We start from the raw sequence: 12,249 nt of genomic DNA on the forward strand, positions 1-12,249 counted from the left end.
CTGGCTGTAATCTCTCTTTGTGTCTACAGCTGCAATGTATTCTATATATAGTTTCATTTTAGACCATACTCTGTCATTGGCAATACATTAGCTATTTTAAGTAAAACATTATCTGCTTCTATGTTGATTTCATTTTCCTCCCACGCCCTAAAACTGAAGACAAGCTGAGATGAAGAAATCATTTGGTAGGTCTGTGTTCGTAAAAAGTTTAATCTAGGACCCTCTCTGGTGGCGTAGTGGGTTAAAGCACAACACTAAGAAGCTAAAGCCACTTAAGCATGAGTTCAACCCCCACCCCGGAAGTGACCCAGATGGCGTGGCAGACCTCTCCTGACTCGCCTTCTGCTCCCCTCTGCAGTGTCCTTTGTCAGTGGGCCTGTTCTGCTCCCTACTCTGTTTCTGGTGAAGCCTCTCACCCTCCGCACCTCTGGCATGTACCCCAGTTCTGTATGCAGAAATAAATCTTTTTTAAAAAAGTTTAATCTACAGCAACAGTCCTCATGAGACTTTCTAAGTCTTGGAACAATCTAATGTCCCTTGCTGAAATGGGATTTCTCATTCTAAATGTATCTATTTTTGAGACACACACTTCACTTTGAAAGAAATGCCAATACCTGGTGTTGTTTTCCTTTATTCAATAAACCAGAGGATTAAGGTCATAAGCATGTTTCTTTCACTTCAAGATGAATCTCTAATAATTCCTACATAGCTGCATCTGAATCACTCAGAGGGGCTGATGAACATGTATTGCTGGGTCCCATCCCCAGTGGTTTCTGACTTTAGGGGTCTGGTAAAAGGCCAATGCTCTAGGAAGATGCATTGCTGGTTATGGGGCCACAATTGGGAATGCACCCTAAATTTAAAAATTCCTAAAACAAAGTACATTACAGTTAAATGTTTGAAATATGTTACTCATTTGGTGCCTTTAAAAACCTACAGTAAAGAAGTGTTGCAGGAATATATAATGTCCAAAATATTGATCACATGTTACTTTAATGCTTTAAGTGCTGTCTGAATCAGAGAGCTCTACGTATGACCTCAAGTTTAATTTTTCTCTGTCAAAATTTTTTGAAAGTTGATCATTGTATATTGTTGTGTCTTGATATGCCAAATAGAGATATGCTATTTTTTAAAATTTTTTTTTAAATTCTATTGAATTGTGGGTTATTAGCATTTCTCAAATTACACAAGAATAAAAACCATAATATTTCCAAGGAACCAGATTCTTTGTCCTTGTAGTAATATTGCAAGGAAGCATAGTAAAAGATACAACTTTAAGTGAGTAAAATTATAATTAATTCAGTTTTTGTTATTTCCTTAAATAACATACTTCTTCCAAGGCACTGAGGTTATTTTAATAACTTTAACTTCACTTTCTCTGTAAAGTGGATAATCAACAAGCACTTCTAAGTATAATTTAATGAGAAACAAAAAAATATAATTAAAGAATTTATCAAGCTTAGTATTATAGAGCCTTCCAAAAAGTAAAATGAACAAGTTGAACCAACTGGCTAAAGAAGTAACACACACAAAAAATTATAGATAGCTCTCTATATATGGCTATCCTATTTATTATGTATCTATTACATATATCTGATGTATTTTTTCTGTTTTTTGAATTTACAATATAAAAATGCCCAGACTTAGGAAAATTTAGTCACTGATTGTCACTTGCAACTCAAACTAATAGGATGGGTGACAGTAAGGAATTAACTGTAGAGATTATTTTTAAAGAGCACGATAAAATGCAGTCTCTTGTGAGCACTTAGAGTTGCCTCTTACAGTTGTCTCTTAAGACACTGTCACTGTATCATTCAGCATATTATGTGGTGATAAAGTGAATGATGTCTAGAAAATTACATTGAGAAGGTAAGCATGTTTGGGCAAAAGTCTACAGATAAAAAAATCAGTCTTCTAATCTCAAATCAACAGGAAGAAGATAAGAGGTAATATTCAAACCTCTTAGTAAGATTTTAAAATCTAGAATCCTGGACAACTTTATCTTCATCCTTTTACTAGCTATGCTTCATATTAGATCAAATGATAACAGGCATTCTATAATTTTTGAAATATTTATTAACAAATATTTCACTATGTCTATGTGAAATATAGACATATTATTCCAAGCAGCTGGAATATCTAATCTCATTTAACTGCCTCAAAAAAAAAAGTATAGAAATGTATTAGGCTTCACTATCAATAAGGCAATATGTCCCTCATCAAGGTTTTAGCAACTGAGCTTGCTTAGATGAAGTATTTAATATAATAATCATGACATTCACATGAATGCATGCTGTTGCCCCCAGTGCATAGATGAAATGTGAAGCTCAAATTTATGACATAACAGGTAGGTTTGGGATCAAGCACACTTAGATTCTAGTGTTAATCCTCTCTTGCAATGTGATTCATTGAATTTAATTTCCAGCTTGAAAGTCTCACTATAAAATATTGATACATTTATGTACTTTGTAGGGCAGCTTTTAGCATTAAGAAAGTGTATATTTTAATAACTAATAACTTGCATTTAGTGTCAACTAATCAAGGTCATCTACACTAGCTCTAAATTAAAAGATGTGATTTTGGACATCTGACCACTGCTAAGTGTTTCTACTATTTCACTTCGTCCTGAAACATACCCAACATACTGGACTTGTCAAAAGGTTAACTCTTGTTGAGTCAATAAATATAAGCTTAGGAAAAGAAAGGAGTCACCTACTTAATATAATAAAATTAAATATCCTCCAAGCAACATGGCTATTTCTAATAGTTATTTTCATTCAATTTTTAGACTCAGCTTTAGGCACTAATTAAATGACAAACTTGTGATTGGCACACAACAAAGTAACAGTGGTAACTTTTGCAAAGATTTGTTATATTTTTTAGTATAAAAAGCTACAGTAACATTGCCTTTTAAATAAATCAAAGTAAAGTTTTTAGGTGTGTGCAATATAGAAAATGCTGTTGTCCATAAACTTGAATTTACAACCATTTCTTTCTAGCCCCTATAAATAAATACAGGTTTACCCTAAGAAGTACAGAACAATCATAGCATATTCATTCTATACCCATTATTCACCTTTACTATCCTCACAAATGAGTAAACCTACTCCATCCTTATATTAACTAAAGACACACATAATAAATGTTGGAGTTCATTTCTTCTCTTGGGATGCCAGATTAGTGAGGTGAAGCAAGCTCTAAGATTGCTACTTCTGATTTTTCAATCCCCTACAAAAGAGCATGTAAACCTCCTTTGAATTCTGTTCAAAAAAAAAAAAAGAAGTCTATACATTTGGATGTCTATCTCTTAGCAATTTCATATTGGGGTCTGAGGTCATCATCTTAGAGTAATTAACATAAATTTGCAAGCATTATCTTTTGTGAATGCATTTCCTTTTAGTAAAGTTATTTCCCTTTGTGTTGTAAAGGTGAAACTTTGAATGTTAGTGTTCCAAGTCCTTCTAAGCTAAATACCCTCTCAACTAACCTTTTAATATATTGCAAAATGCATTTCCAAAAAAAATTACAATACCAAGAAGCTACCTTACATTGTATGCAAAGTTAACTTGGCTACATTAGACATAGGAATATGTCATTATCACATATCTACACATGTTGAAATGTCGGGCAAAACTGTTACATGATAGTTTATGCCAAGAATAACAGAAATAGAAGCTTCTTACTGGAATGTGGCTAGTTTGTCACAGCCTCTCATGTCATTACCTTTGATACTCATATTTTATAATTAAAAGTTCTTATTCTCTACTCTTGACATGAGGGTGTTCTGGAAACAAGATATTGTGACCTAATAAAGTCTGAATAAAATAGCACAATTTCCTGAGATATACAGTATATTTACCTTTATAAAATAACAAGTAAAAGGCTCAAAATATTAGTGTTTATATTGAGACATTTTGTAACTTTATATTGATACATTTTAAAACTAAAATACTAATATACCTTCAAACCTTTTTATTCATCTCCAATTGTTTGTGTGTGTGTGTGTACTGTGATTACCCAATTTAAGTAAAATTCTCATTGATTTACACTGAATCATATCTACTGACCAAGTTTCCTATGCCTTAATATTAGGGCACTTTCTATATTAATGAATTATTTGCAGTTTTTGAATTTAAAGCTAAAGGATTAATTTGAACTATCACATTTTGCTTAAAGCTGAAGCAATTATTCCTAGGTCTTATATTTTCCAAGATAAAAAAGAGAATACACAGCCCAAAGAGGATGAAATAGAAATCCTCATCTTTGGAAGATCTCTAGTATTTGTAATTATTCCTTTTTTTGTTTGTTTGTTTTTTCAAACCAACCCAACTGAAGTGCAGTATATGGAATAAGGAGCAATTCAAGAAGTGTAGGTGACTGACATTTACTTGAGAATCTTTTGAGAAATTTGAATGCATATCTCTCCTAATTCTTAGAATGTAGTTGCTTTTACTCCACATGGGTTTGGTCAACAGGTTAAACCCACCCATATCTCCCACATGGCAAGATAAACAACAATATCCTGTTGAACTTGGTCAAGCACCGATAAACTGGCAAAAATGAGTTGAATCACTTCTGAAATGGTATCCTGGCATTTTGTTAGTGGGCCACCAAGGCAAATGCCAACCACCCATGACTCCATGAGCTGGACTACCTTCTTTGGTAGGTGTTAGGGCAGTTGATATATTTGTGTGGAGAAGGAAGTCTGGATTATAGATCTCTTTGAAATTAGGCATGGCCTTGAGATTACTTTGATGAACAAAATGTGAGAAATGAGGTTTGTTTCTCAGAGGTGGGAAATTTAAGAGCAAGGTATGATGTGTGCGCTCCCTGCCACTGCCCAGGGCAAGAGGTGTGTGAGTAGAGATAGGGCATCTGTGACTTGGAGTCCCTCACATTGTTTTGCTGACTTGATTTGCTGACTTGTTTTGCTTAAAGAGCCTTAGTGAAAAATCTACATACTGTGTCAGAACAGGTTTTGTATTTAATACCATAGCAAACAGCCTAGTCTAGTGGTTACAGAGCTACTCTCTATTTGAGAAGAGTCAGTTTGAATCTCGAAAATTTTCTCAGTCATCTTTGAAGCTCAATGTGTTCCATAAACTTATGAGTAAAACACCTTGACCCTGGAGAAGGTAAATAGTTGATAACTTGACCAAATGCGTCTAAGTCGAGAGTAATTTTCCACTTTACTAATTTCATTTCAAAACAGTGCAAGCTATAGTAATGTCCTAAAGGTAACTTAGCAACCCAGCAACTTCTACAAATTACAGGTGAGAGAGTTCATTAGAAAATGATTTCTGAATATTCCTGTTTCCTGTACAGAAAAAATCCACTTAAGAAAATTCAGACAGGGATTTTAAGCAGAGATTTAAAATGATTTTATGGAAAAAATGTTAGTTATAATACTGTCTTTTTTTCTGTGATTATCAAGACTGGAGAACAAAGGTTGCAGTTAAAAATATTATCATTATATAACAAGAAAATGCTTTTATTCAGAAAAGAAAGAAAACATGTTTTCTAATGCTTGGTATAATTCAGTCCATTCACTAACACCATGAAACATGGTTCACCCTTTCAATCTCTGTTTCTTCTGTGAAAGGAGTAATGGGACTCACTAGAAGAGGCTATAAGAGTTCATTGTCATTATTATTGCTACTGGTTGAGAGGAAGGCATGAGGAAATATATCAGTCAAAGCTTGAAAATATGGGAGCTCAGTCCTTGGTGCTTAGATATTTTTTCCCTTCTTTCTGTCAAATACCATCCACTGAAGTTTTGAATTCTTAGCGTATGTGGTTGTTAAAAACTGAAGTTGGGTATAAACAATTCTATGTAATCCAAATCCAATTCTATTATCAGCTGATAAAGTAGTGTGCTTGGGAGAGCTGTGTCTGTGGATTTGAACCCTAATAACACAACCCAGGTTTCCTCTGGTCATAAGTCAGATAGAGATTTATCCTTTCATCACGGAGCTCTCTTATCTTCCTTTCTCCTCTTTCCAAACCATCCTACATTCCCGATTTATATTCCTTCAGGAAGAAATACGGCCATGACTTGTGTGCCTGCTTTCTCAGTAAGTCTGAAAGAATTGTGAAGAGACTTTACTACTGATTTCCCTCATTCCGTTTTGAGTTAATATTCCCCAACTGAGTACTCGGCATTTTTAAAGTAGTGGGTAAACAAACAAACAAAAAACAAGGTTGACATAGAATGATCTTAGCCACAATGAATCATGAGTTAAAATGTTCGTGGCTGTGGGCCCTCCTTGGTGGCGCAACGGGTTAGAGTGCAGCACTACAAGGGAGTCGCAGCCACTTCACTGTGAGTTTGATCCCCAGCCCTGGAGGTGACCCACATGGGGTGGCAGACCTCTTCTGACCTGCCCTGCCCCGGCAGTGTACTTTGTTGACCTGCCTGTTCTGCTCACCACTCAGTCTCTGATGAATCCTCTCACTGCTTCTACATCTTTGGCCAGTACCCCAGTTCTGTATGCATAAATAAATAAATCTAAAATAAAAAATAAAGGAAAAATTTTGTGGCTGAAAAAAATACTATTTGTATACTTGGGTAGCCCATAAAGAAAAGAACTAAACATTTTTTGAACGCCTACTATGTATTGTCACATTTGAGATTTACAATGAGTTGGGTGTTATTTTCCTGTTATCTCAAGAAGGGAAACTTGGTTGAGAGAGGTGAGAGACTGACTTAATTTGTATAACTTACACTTTTTTTTTTAAAGATTTATTTATTTATTCATACAGAACGGGAGTACAGGCCAGAGATGCAGAGGTGAGAGGATTCACCAGAGAAAGAGTCGGGTACAGAACAGGCAGATTGACTAAGTACACTGCTGAGGGGAGCAGCGGGCGGGTCAAGAGGTCTGCCGCGCCATGTGGATCTCCTCCAGGGCAGGCAGGGATCGAACTCATGTGGAAGTGGCTTAAACTTCTTTGTGCTGTGCTTTAATCCGCTGTGCCACCAGGGAGGGCTAACTTACACTTCTAAGAACAGGTACTGAATTTTAAGTCTTATGCCTACACTCCTGATTTAATTGGGCACCATGCTGCCTTCTTTTAAGAAAATTACAATTTAAATAATCAAACAACTTACTCTACTTCCATGAACCTCAGTTTCCTCTTTTTGGGCCAGGAATGATATGAATCACTTTAGGATTGAGAAAGTGAAATGAGAGAAAATTCCAAGCAGGGTTAGAAAAACAATGCGAAATGAACATAGAACAGACATTGACAAAAGCAGTAAGATGTGAGAGGACTCTGTGCAAAGGTGTGTTAGAAGGATGTATCTATAGCCTTTACTTATAGAATGATGCTTATAGCCTTTACTTAGAGAAATTTGTATCATAATATGAGAATAATGGTGAACACCTATCAGTTATTGGGTATAAAATGGTGGACAGATGTAAAACCTAAATTTAATTTAGATATTGTATTCTTACAGGATTATTTCTTTAATAACCTGTTATCACTACAGGGCTAGAACATGCTTACACAATGGAGTTCTACTTCTGTCACCAAATAATAATGCACGAGCATTACCTCACTAGATGTATTTCCGTCATTTAAAAAATGACAGTATTAATATAGGTAGCTCTTGACTAGCTTATGATTTTAAGGACACAAAGAACATTTAAAATCTTGGGCTGTAAGGCAAACATAACTGACACAGACTTTTCTTTCTCCCATTTTTACCTATTTTAACTTAAAAATTATATTCAATCCCTTAAGTCTTAGTTTCAATAATTGTAGAATGGGGCTAATGGTAGTACCTACTTCTTGAAGGCTGTCAAGAGGATTAACAATAAGATAATAATGGAAGTTTACATAATGTGAGATAGCATATAAATCCATAAAAGTTTGATGTAATTATGGTGAGTAATACATTCTCAAGCATGCCACAAAAAAAAAAAAAGGGATCTGAGTGTGATTTCATTTCTTTCTAAGTATGACAAAGAAGTAAACTGCTTTTAGCCTTCTATCCTCTGGAATGAGTTTAGGATTACCATAGACTATAAAAATGTGTGGCAAATAGTATTTTACTTTTTTTTTGGAATCTCCTTCTTTACTTCTTTGGCATATGAACTCATACCTTTTTGGATCTGTTTGCATTTTTTTACTATTAAGAACTTTTTTTACTGTTAACTGAGGGCATGTGAAGAATGCTGAAGGAAGAAAAGAAGAGGTGGAGGGAGACCTCTTTCAACAGCATCCCATCTGAGGAAGAGGTGCATGCTGTGTCAGCCAGCCCACCCTCAGAGAGGAAAAGATTGCTGATGGAGTAATAATGTTTTAAAGAATAAAATGTGAATTATTCTTTGTAATCATTAAAACTTTTCAAACATACACAAAACCAACTTGAAGCTCAATTAAGGACTGCTAAAGGGAGAAGAGTAGCTTTATCTCTAGCATCTGGACTAGAACTAGTGCATGGAATGCATATCTGTCACTGACAGTTTTCTGCGCTATTTTTAATGCAGTCTAATTAGTCATGTCTTCTTCTGCAAGTATAGGAGTCAGTTAGAATGTGGGTAACAATTGTGAAGCTACCTTTTGGAGAACTCCTTTGCATATTATTTTGGAAGAAAACCATAAAGTCCTATAAATGATAGACTCCATAAATGTCAGCCCAGATAATTCAGCTGATGTCAACAAGTAGAGTTTGGATGGGTCGTCATAGATATTGGGGTTGAATACAGCATATGGCATCAAAATCATGTCTTTGTAAACATTTCCTCCTTTGCATGCAGATTTAATTATCTTACACCCCAGAGAAGAGCAAAACTGAGGCCAACATCATTTCAAAGGAAAGAAAAATGTGTTCCTATTTTTATAGCCTTGTAAAAGCAAGAAAATGTCTGCATAGGGAAAAAAAAAGTATTGAAGAAGAATGCAATATGCCCCAAACCAAACTTATTCAAGATGTCATTCCTGGATAGAATTCTCTGCTCTCAGAATTAGACAGGCTGGTTAAGCAAAGGCAGGTTCTACATAGACTGTCATCTGAACATGATATTGATGGATTGTTTTTACAAACAGGCTGGACTGCAATGAAAAGTCTTGTGAATGTGCTAAGACCATTTTAACAGGTCACTGGAGACCAAAGTGCCTGAAGGAGAGGATCTAAGCCAAGCCTTATGAACAGTTCATAATATATGAATAATGAAGCACTTCAGAAAAATGTGTATGCATGTGTATGTGTATATGTATAATTTTCTTTGGGAATATCTTCATTATATATATATAAATGATAAGAAAATCTTTGTGTCACTAATATTCTTGAGAACTCTTCTAACTGCAACTTCTTTGAGTGATTCAAGATCTGCAATCAGTTTTCTTCATGACACTCTGATGCACAATTTTTTTTGTTTGTTTTCAATTATAGAGAACCTGCTTCCACTGTCTTAAAGCAGGATTAAATTTTTGTATGATATAAGCATGAATCCCTGTCATGAGTCAACTCAAGGTAGAAGAATTCTGTAAACACATGTAAATAGAACTGTAGGGGTCCTTTAAGGGGAAGAGTGAAAGTGAGAATGAATATTAGTTGGGGGGAAAAAAAATCAACCTCCTTCCAAATATGCACCATGTAACTGTGGACAGCCAGTTCCACACAGAACTTGATTTCATCACTAAATATACGAATCAACCTAAAAGGCATTGAGCCCATCTTCCTCATTCACCTGCACGATCTGAATTATTCCTCTGAGCTTTTAATATTCAATTGTAGAATTCTAGATTTTAAATTTGAGGCTCTGGAATACAGTATTATGAATATCAACCAGTTTACAAAGGAATCATCATTTAAATCAAATTCAGGAAAGAATAATCTGTCCCTGTGTATTCCCAGCTCATGACTTGAAAGTTCCAGAGATGTCAGCTAAAGTTGATTTATTTAAGTTGCAGATGACCACTTAGGGTGCTTTCATTTAAAGCAGGTTACTAAATAAGTAGTAGGGAAGCAGTATTATTCAAATTATCCTCCAGCTATTGTTCCTAACATTTGCTTTTCATAGCATCATAAAAAGAAGGGAAGGAAAAGTTTGAAGGTTTACCCTGCTTGTTTTCTTGCATTTTGTTTTCATTTACTTAAAAGTAAGGTAAAAGTCTCCATAGGCCTTCTTTATAAACCCTATAATAATATTTGGAAATGTAAAGCTTTGGTCATATATTCAATAAGATCAAAATCACTGTTTACTATCCTTGCAAGTAGCCCACTGCATGATGAGAACTTGATTGTATTTACTTAATGACAAATTTACTCTTGCCAAGTCACATTCTTATCCATTTAATTTGATCCTCGCAAAATTCTTAAGAGTAGACCAGGATGGGTGAATGCTCATGAACAAAAGCAACATTTAATTTATATTTGCATCACTGAAGCTAAACACATTGAGTATGTGTAATGATATTCCTTGAATACCGTTTTGAATAATTTCTTCTTAAACAGTAAGAAAAACAAGGCTATGTGAAATTCCATGACATTCCCAAGATTTGTTGAAAAATTAACACTAAGTCTCCCGTTATTATTCCTGATTTCTATGTTTCCCTGTATACTATCAAGTTATCCACAATGTTAATTTCCACATATAAGAAAAGCCAAAAAGACAGATAAAGATAAATAGAAGACTGCAGCCTTCTCTTGAAATTTCAATACTCAGTTGTGTTTTAAGTATCAAAAAGTATTAAAATGATAGAATATTAATGTTCCTTCACATTCTTCAAAGGAGAAAATTCTGGCTAAAGAGTAATGCCCATACTATAAATTTTCTGCTTTAACTCTGTTGGATAACAGCTATTTATAAAATGCTTACTTTACTCAACATTTTTACATATGCTACTTCTTTGATGCTTTCAGAAGTAGAAAGAGAGGGTAAAAGGTTAAATGAGCCCAGTGTCACCTATGTTGGCCTCAAGTATCTTCCTCCATGAAGCCTTTTCTCCAGTACTCGCTCTCTTTTCCAGTATGATTTTTCTTTTGAAAGGATGACTGTCATTCTTGTTGCATCTATCTATATAGAATTCTCCTTTCACTGAGAAATTGAGGATGAAAACATATTTGCCAAAGGACATAGCAAAATAATATGTCTAGTAGCTTCCCGGTGGCCTGGGGGATAAGTGCCAGCACTATCACCACTATGGTCTGAGTTTGATCCCTGGGCAGGGAGCTACCCACATGGTGCAGTGGCCCTCTCCAGTCTCAGCCACTGCTCCTCTCAGTGGTGCATTTCAGTCAGATTCTGCCTGTTCTGCTCCCCACACTGTCTCTGGTGAATCTTCTCACCCTCCACACCACTGGCCTATACCCCAATTCTGCACTCAATCAATCTTTTATAAATAGAATATGTCTATATGAAACTGAGAAGTGTTGTTTTTCATATTGCATTGCTTGGTGGAATTTCTGAGCAAGTGTGGGAATGGGTACATAGCCACCAAAAGACCATCTAATTAAAGTATCTCTATTTGTCCCCAGAAGAATACTTGAACAATTAGAAATTTATCTGGATTAATAAATCCCTGTATTCAAAAGCAAATGTCCTGAGAGATCAAATTTTCAAGTCATAGTGACAATAATCACATGATTATCAAGATTAAAGTAAGTAACTTAGGAAGTAGACAGTTTGCTGGGTAGAGAATAAAAGGTAATTTAGGGCCATGGAGGACACAAAGGCCTGGTGAGCAAGGAAGAACTCTATACAGCTAAGACATGTTAGCAGGTACTGAATATTTAGGAAGTGAAAAGGTAGTTGTGTATGAGAGTGAAGTTATGTCCCAAGCTTAGATAGCTGTTGAAGTATCTTTATATTTATAGTTAATTCAATAAATAAATTTCAGTAAGTTTTAAAGGCATAAATATAATTCTCCTTAAGTGAAGTCAGTGTCTTTAGTCTGTCCAAAGTTAACCTATAAATCACTGCCTCATTTAAATGAGTGTTACGCTCGCCAGTCACACACAGTAGAAAGGTACATAACACACTCTCAGATCCTTTTTAAAACTTTCTCAATTTTGTTATTCATTTATTCATTCAATTAATATCTTTATGCTTATATAATCTATAAAACATTGCCTTCAATTTAAAAAATTTCAAAACAATCCAACAGATCCTTGCAAATTCCTATATGGCACTCTAAAAGGAAAAAACAAAACCAAAAACAAAAAACACCACAAAAAACAAAAGGGAGTTGTACTACAAAGAAAAGAACAGTGTTTAATTTAGCCTGAAATGCTTAGAA

Source organism: Condylura cristata, unplaced genomic scaffold (assembly GCF_000260355.1).
Source record: "Condylura cristata isolate star-nosed mole 26May11 unplaced genomic scaffold, ConCri1.0 scaffold00008, whole genome shotgun sequence".
NCBI classification, from domain to species: Eukaryota; Metazoa; Chordata; class Mammalia; order Eulipotyphla; family Talpidae; genus Condylura; species Condylura cristata.